This window comes from Peromyscus californicus, unplaced genomic scaffold (assembly GCF_007827085.1).
Source record: "Peromyscus californicus insignis strain IS unplaced genomic scaffold, ASM782708v3 Scaffold_18__1_contigs__length_77618521, whole genome shotgun sequence".
Classification (NCBI taxonomy): Eukaryota; Metazoa; Chordata; class Mammalia; order Rodentia; family Cricetidae; genus Peromyscus; species Peromyscus californicus.
The window spans coordinates 35,759,422-35,767,086 of NW_026294480.1; the positions used below are offsets into that span (position 1 = coordinate 35,759,422).

A 7,665-nucleotide genomic window follows, 5' to 3' on the forward strand; every position below is an offset into this window, starting at 1 on the left:
GTGACAGAGTCAGAGACAGCCCCTGATCCAGTCAAAACTGAAACCTCCAGGGGAACAAGAATTCTGGATCATGTTAGGACGCTGACAAGACCTAGCTACAAAACTATAACACGTGCAGAAGGCCAAGTCAGTCCCATGCAAGTTCTCTGGTTGGCAGTTCAGTCTTCGTGAGTCCCTATGAGCCAGGTTAGTTGATTCTCTGGTTTTCTTGTGATGACCTTGGCCCCTCTAGCTCTCACAATCATTCCTTTCCCTCTCCCACAGGAGACCCCAAGGTCCACCTAAGGTTTGGCTATGAGTCTGTTTGCATCTGTTGCTGAGTGTATGAAAGGAGAGAAAGTTAGCACTCCCCCTGGACAAGGATACAAGAGGCCCTTGGGCCTAACAACATGCATATGGTTAAGGCATTGTCACCTAGTCCAGGTAGTTTTTAAAGTAAACTTTTGAAAAAATGGAAAAAAAAAACCCAAAACATTGTTGAATTGTGTCTTTAAGTATTCTCAGATGTAAACATTTCCACTAAGTGATCTGTGTTGTCAGAATTCAGATGCACATTGAGAATTTCCAAAGGCTTTTTTTTAAAGGAAAATTTCACTAAGGCTGTTGACAAATCTCAATGAACAGTCCATTTCATCAGGAACTTGGGAACATAGAAGAAGAAAAATTCTAAATGGCATAAAGAGGACATGAAAGAGAAGGAGGGAGAGGAGGAGGGCAAGAAGGAACGGGAAAGGGAAGAGAAAGAGAAAAAATCTTGAAAACACAAATCAAAAACATTATGTAACCACAGAACTACAGAGAGATATCATAAGGTCTTGTGCTAATGGATTACTTATAAAAGTAATCCCCAGAAAAATGAATATGGAATACATTGAAGATTTACATACTATTTGCCTTACAAAGAAGGCTTATAAATGTACCAATAATGACCTCCCATAATTGAATAAGTTCCAAGGCTATGTGGATCAAAGTAAAATAAGACAGAAGAATATGTCAGGACCAGGCACATATTAGATACTTAAAGATTACCTAGCAAGTTAATCACCTTCTCAGAATGATGGCTGCATGGGATATTTAGTAACTGTTAGTTGTTCATATTTGAATATGGATTACAGAAGAATCCTTTCAATTTTCTTAGAACTACAAATGGCTGTGTCCAAAAGACCAAGAAACAATGTAGACAATAGAATTCTTCAATAACATTAGGACTGTTGGGTAAAGTCACCTCAGCTTTCTGGACAATTATAAGGAAACCATGACAGAAAGTAACTGCAAACCCTGTAGAGCTAATACCATGTGAATGAAATAAATTGCTGTTTGTCACCAATGCAGCTAAGGTCACAAGGTCTCAGTACTACAGTAGGACAGCTGTCCCCATTCCCCCATGGGAGAGCTGTCTGTACCCCACCACCCCACTGCACTCAGGAGAGATGGCAACACACCTCACCATGGGCATAGGAGAGCTGGCTGTGCCTCTAGCCTGAGGGAGGCAGTCCCAATGGCTCTGACCAACCACTTCAGCTACCACCCAGACCCACATTCTGGGCCTTGAGTAGGTCCACCCTAACATGTACCCCATTTATGACCTGCTGGAGCTTGTGAAGGGACTGGTCCTTCAGAAAAATAACCACAGGATCTCCAAGATTCAGGGTAACAGCAGGATATCCTAGAGGAGTTTCAATGAGGGTCCAGTGATGATAGTGTGCCAGAGGCCTTGATCCAGACCAATGGTTCTTTGCAATGAATATTTTTGCTGGTGGGGCTGATTGGACAAAACAGTATATTGTGTGACACACCTCAGCTCCTGATGCCACTAGGGTGAATGAAGAGGTGTTGGAAAGATGGAGGATCAAGGTAGGATTTTGTTTTGTTTTTAATTAATTTGGGGGAGATTCCTTTGTGGAACATGTTGCAGAGGTGAGGGGTGGATATAAAGGACTGGGAGGTGAACGAAATTGGGGTGCATGATGTGATGTTCCCATAGAATCAATAAAGAATTATGTTTAAAAATTCAAATTTGTAAGAAATTATGATATTTGGGAAGAACCACTTGACAAGAAACATAATAAAACCTTCCCCAGGCATCTGAATTCAAGGTTTAGAAGCTTCAATAGCTCTTTCCATTTTTTCCCAAGATTGGACACTTCCATCTTGGAAACTCTTTAAGATATGGGAGTTAATGGGGAGTTAAAACAGCAGAACACTCTGAGAAGTTGAAACATTCAATCCTTCAGGGAAATTCATTAAGTTTAGGAAGTGAACAACTCAAGAACTCTAGGACAACATCAACCAAGAGTCCATGACCTTGGTAGAAAGCAAGAGGGGTACATGGAAGAAGGGTGAGTGGGAGGGGGAAATGATGTAATTATAATTTCAAAAAAATATTATAAAAAGGCTTTAGGAAGTTTCTGAAACTGACCAGTTCATAGGAACTAGAGAATAACAAGCCTAAGTTATCAGCTGAGCATTAATAATTAATAATAAGCCTCTGTGTGGTTATGTGGGGAGCCAGGAGTCCTGATGAAAAACTCCACCTACACCTACATTCCAATCTTACCCATCCAATCATTCTATCATTTCAGCTCCTTGGCAGCTAGAGGGTTTCCATTGCACTCTATTGTCAATTCATTTTCTCATAGGCTACTTTACTCACTAAAAAAAGTCTTTAAAACATTCAATCAAATTGATTCCTCAGTTAATTCAGTAACTTTTCAGTGCCTAGCCATTTTCACTGAAACACTGAAAATGATTCAGGGCAAAAGAGACAGAACACCAGAGAGTCCACACTGGGGAAATGTGATCCGTTTCATAAAGAGCCAGATTTTCAAAACCTACTCAATCAAATTGAAAATATACTTTATCACTCACGTGTGCTAAGCAGGGTTTCTCATTTAATTGCCAATATTTTACTTATTTCACAATAAATACCATCTCTTCATTGTTATACTTGGACTACCTTCATGAGCCCCAGGGAGCCAAAGCAGGTGCTAGGCCTGAAGGCTAGCAATTTCCCTGATATTATCAATATCAACTAAGAGGTTTCATTACACTGTTTGTGTGGTGGTGGGGAGGGGTGCAGGGAGAGAGCCAAGCACTGACAAGCAAGGGGGTTCTTCTCTGTGGAGTTAACTATCACACCTTTGTAATCAGTTACTCCCACTAACCATAATGTAAGAACTTTCAAGAAACCTCCAATATGGGCCAAACACAGCAATGGAAGAAATGCAAATGCAGCTGAAAGTCCCTTTTAATCGTGATGCACCATGCTTTGGTGCAAGGGTTTATAAATACTGATGCTTACACCAAGCTCATCAACCGTAATTAGTTCCTCTGCTCACCTGTACTGACTGCTGCAGGCATCATCTGACCGCACAGCAAGTAGGAATACAGCAAATGAAGGAATGGGAGGTTTGGTTACTGTGAAACTGGATAAATAGTTCTGCAATAATGCGGCATGAGCAAAACTTCTTATGGCTCCTACTGGATTAATCAGAGGTGTTCTTATATGGAATATTCCCACCAGATAGAAATAGGAAATATATGGTATAATAGAATCTTTAAATCAAATGTAAAAGGGCAGTTATTAAGGACTATGTTAGCAAATATGCAAAAATAAATTTGAGGACAGCTTGTCAATATTAATCACAAACTTAAGATGGATAAGCCATTTATTCAAAATTCAACTTCTAAAATATATTGTGGATTTGTCGTAAAAACTGACAAATAGTGATTACAGAGATATAATGGAAGGATGCCAATGAAATGCATTCTTATCATAGCAAAATTTAGAAATGAGCAAATGTTTTAAAAATTTATTAAGAAAATAAAACTACTTTTAGATATAAAAACATCATTTGAGTTTTAAAAGTAATTTGAAGACTGACATTAATTAAATGTTTATGATAAATTATATATAGATAGGTGAAAGATTAGCATTTTGTTTTGCAGTGTGAATATTTTAGAATCTGGAATGCGAGAAAGCACTTTGAACTTTAAGATAAAGCAAAAATGAGGAGAAAAGTAAATGAAAAATGTAGGTTATTTTGTCTACCTCTAGACTGTGAAAAAATTCAACTGTCATGTTAGGTATTGACTCCCAAAGATTTTCTAAGACACATCTAGATATATGTTAATGTATTAATGTATATTAAGATATTTCAGAGAATAATTATATGATTAAATTTCTAGTTTTCATCCAGAGGAAAAAAAAAACTAATCTTGGGATATTTGGTTTAATATGATTTTGTTTTCCATAAATAGCTGTTCTTTTTTAGGTTTATTCAGTGAGTCCTTAACAAGGTCTAGTCTTTTATAAACCATCATTTTAAACTTCTTTGTAGATATTTGAATCTGTCTTTTGAAAAATATTTAAAAATTTCTAGTCCAAAGCTGTGAGAATAGTGAACTACTTTATTGATGGTCACAACTGAGCAGATTATTTAGTTCCCTGTGTTAATCAAATAAAAAATATAATTCTATAATATATTATCATGAATTTAATGGTTTACACAGGAAAAATTCATCTTGTAAGATTGGAAGTCACAAGTTCATAATCTGGGGTCAGCAAGAATACATTCTTCATAGATGTATGGAGAGAACTACCTTCTGTTATTTAGCTTATAGAAGACATCTACATTTCTTGTCTCCTGTACACATATTACTAGGATCTCATATCTCTGTGCTATTTTGCAACTATTTTTGCTTCTCTCACCTAAGGGGTCATTTGATTAGAGTTGACTGACTGAGATAATTCCTAATATTCTTGCTATCTTTAACTTAGTACTCTAACTTAATCATAACCTCAAATTTTTCTTATCTACATAAGGTAACATGCCCACAGACTTCATAGGTGGAAATCTGAACATCTTCAGAAAGCCATTATTCTCCCTACTCCCAACGACCCTACTAACACCAAATGTTCAGGTCTATCTCTCATACAAATATGTTCACACCATTCCCAAATCACCAAACCTCAACCTCTTTTAATACTAAATGTTTTACCAGCTTCACTAACTCAAAATATTTAAAGTTAATGATCTAGCTATCTTAAGTTAGATACTGGTTAGTCTCTGGGTGTAATCAATCCTGGGGCAAAATTGTCTCCATTTGTGGGACTGTAAATCAAGAAAAAAATATCTATTTCTAAAATGCAAAGATGAGATAGGCTTAGGATAACAGTTGTAGAATGTTCTATTCAAAAGGCATGGAAATGAAAATCTAAAAGGAGATGCCATAGCCGGAAGGCAGAATGATACAGTGACTTCTGAAGAAAATCAGGCAGTTTCTTATAAAATTGAACATATTCTTGCCTTATGATCCAGCAATCATGGTCCTTGATATTTACCCAAGAGCTGAAAACATCCACAAAAGTTCTCATCTCTGACTGTTTGTAGAAGCTTTAGTTAATAGTCATTAAATCTTGAGAGTAAACAAAATATCCTCTAATAAGATAGTAGATAAGGGAACTGTGTGACATCCAGGAGATGGTGCTTAGACTGAAAAGTGGTGAACTAGCATGAGGTTAATATTGGTAAACATTACATGGTAAGAGAAAGTAGTAACCAATGTGAAAGGCTGACATACTCTGTGAATGTAACTCTGTGACTTGATGGAAACCATAACACTATAGGAAGAGTAAAAATGCTGGGCTTTTCCAGGGCATGAGAGAGAACAGTATGAACATATAGGGGACAGAGGACCTTCAGAGTGGTGAAACTATTATGGGAAACCATGATAATTAACCTTATTGCACATTTATTTGAACTTATAAGATGTAAGAGCAAGAGTAAATACTACTGTGAACTGTTGATTCTGATTGTAACACAAGTGGTGATAAAGGAAGAGGCTGTGCGTCAATGGGAATGAAGGATATACAGGAAAGCTCTATCCTCTGCCCAATATTGTTGTCAAACTAAAATTACTATAGAAAACAGCTCATTTAAAATTAACTCACCAGTCTAAAGCAATTTTCAAACCCATTTTGGAATAGCAAATCTCTTTTGGTTCTGGTCTCCATTTTGTGAGCTAAGGACTCTAGTCTCTGGTCTTGGGCTTAACCTTTATAATTGTCCTTTTTGTTATGAAGTTTGGCATGTTTTTGAAGTTGGGTAGTTTAATCTATACAGCTTCTTCTGTATAGAATACTGGAAGTCTATCAGATATGTTTTGCTTTATCCCATGTTTCTTTTAGTCCAAATTGAGAGTATATTTGTTTATATAAAATTCTCAAGAATTTTATAATTTCCTGTGTGTTTAGTGTGATTCATGCCATTAAGAACAGGAAAAAAAATATTCCAACAGCATGTTTTCTGGAAACTTCTGTCTCTTCCTAGTTTCTATTTGGATTGCTGGTGAGGGGAACCATCCATCATATACTTAGTCCCATCAAGAGAGTTTAATATAACTAAATACCAGATTTTTTGTGACATCAGAGTCACTAGCCAAAGGTGATCCAGTAATCCACATCTCTCACACCCTGTTTATGATCGTTGAAGCATTCCATATGTTAATGTGGGCTTCCTATTTTTGCCCTTCCTGACCCCAACTCCTCAGCCAAGCTGCTAACATCTGGATGGCTTCTGTCTGTTCAAGACAATGTAGGCTTTCCTGTCATTCTTCTTAAGATTCTTCCAGCCCATATTCATTATCCACATTAAGTCATTTCACACTTTAAAGTATATAGAAATACTCCACACTGAGTATCCTATCAAATCTGTTTCCATGACTGCTTCAATAAAGTCCAAAATCCACTATGAAAGCAGTACTAAGAGGGAAATTCATAGCACTAAATGCCCACATAAATAAGTTGGAGAAATCTCACACTAGAGACTTAACAGCATACCTGAAAGCTCTAGAACAAGAAGAAGCACAGTCTCCCAGGAAAAATAGACGCCAGGAAATTATCAAAGTGAGAGCTGAAATCAATAAAATAGAAACAAAGAGAACAATACAAAAAATTAATGAAACAAAGAGTTGGTTCTTTGAGAAAATCAACAAGATAGACAAGCCCTTATCCAAACTAACCAAAAGACAGAGAGAGAGCATCCAAATCAACAAAATCAGAAATGAAAAGGGGGACATAACAACAGACATTGAGGAAATCCAGAGAATCATCAGGTCATACTTCAAAAACCTCTATTCGACAAAACTGGAAAACCTAAAAGAAATGGATGACTTTCTGGATAGGTACCACATACCTAAGTTAAATCAAGACCAGATAAACTATTTAAATAGTCCAATAACCCCTAATGAAATAGAAACAGTCATTAAAAGTCTCCCAACCAAAAAAAGCCCAGGACCAGATGGTTTCAGCGCAGAATTCTACCAGATCTTCAAAGAAGAGTTAATACCAATACTCTCTAAATTGTTCCACACAATAGAAACAGAAGGAACATTACCAAACTCCTTCTACGAGGCTACAATTACCCTAATTCCTAAACCAAACAAGGATACAACAAAGAAAGAGAACTACAGACCGATCTCCCTCATGAACATAGATGCAAAAATACTCAATAAAATACTGGCAAACAGACTCCAAGAACACATCAAAACAATTATCCACCATAATCAAGTAGGATTCATTCCAGGGATGCAAGGGTGGTTCAACATACGAAAGTCCGTCAATGTAATACACCATATAAACAAACTCAAAGAAAAAAACCATAT

General features: G+C 36.8%; 1 pseudogene; it reads left to right on the forward strand.

The window, feature by feature from the left end:
- The first annotated feature begins 318 nt into the window (after window positions 1-318).
- LOC128113900 (uncharacterized) lies at window positions 319-431 on the forward strand (annotated as a pseudogene).
- The last annotated feature ends 7,234 nt before the right edge of the window (window positions 432-7,665 follow it).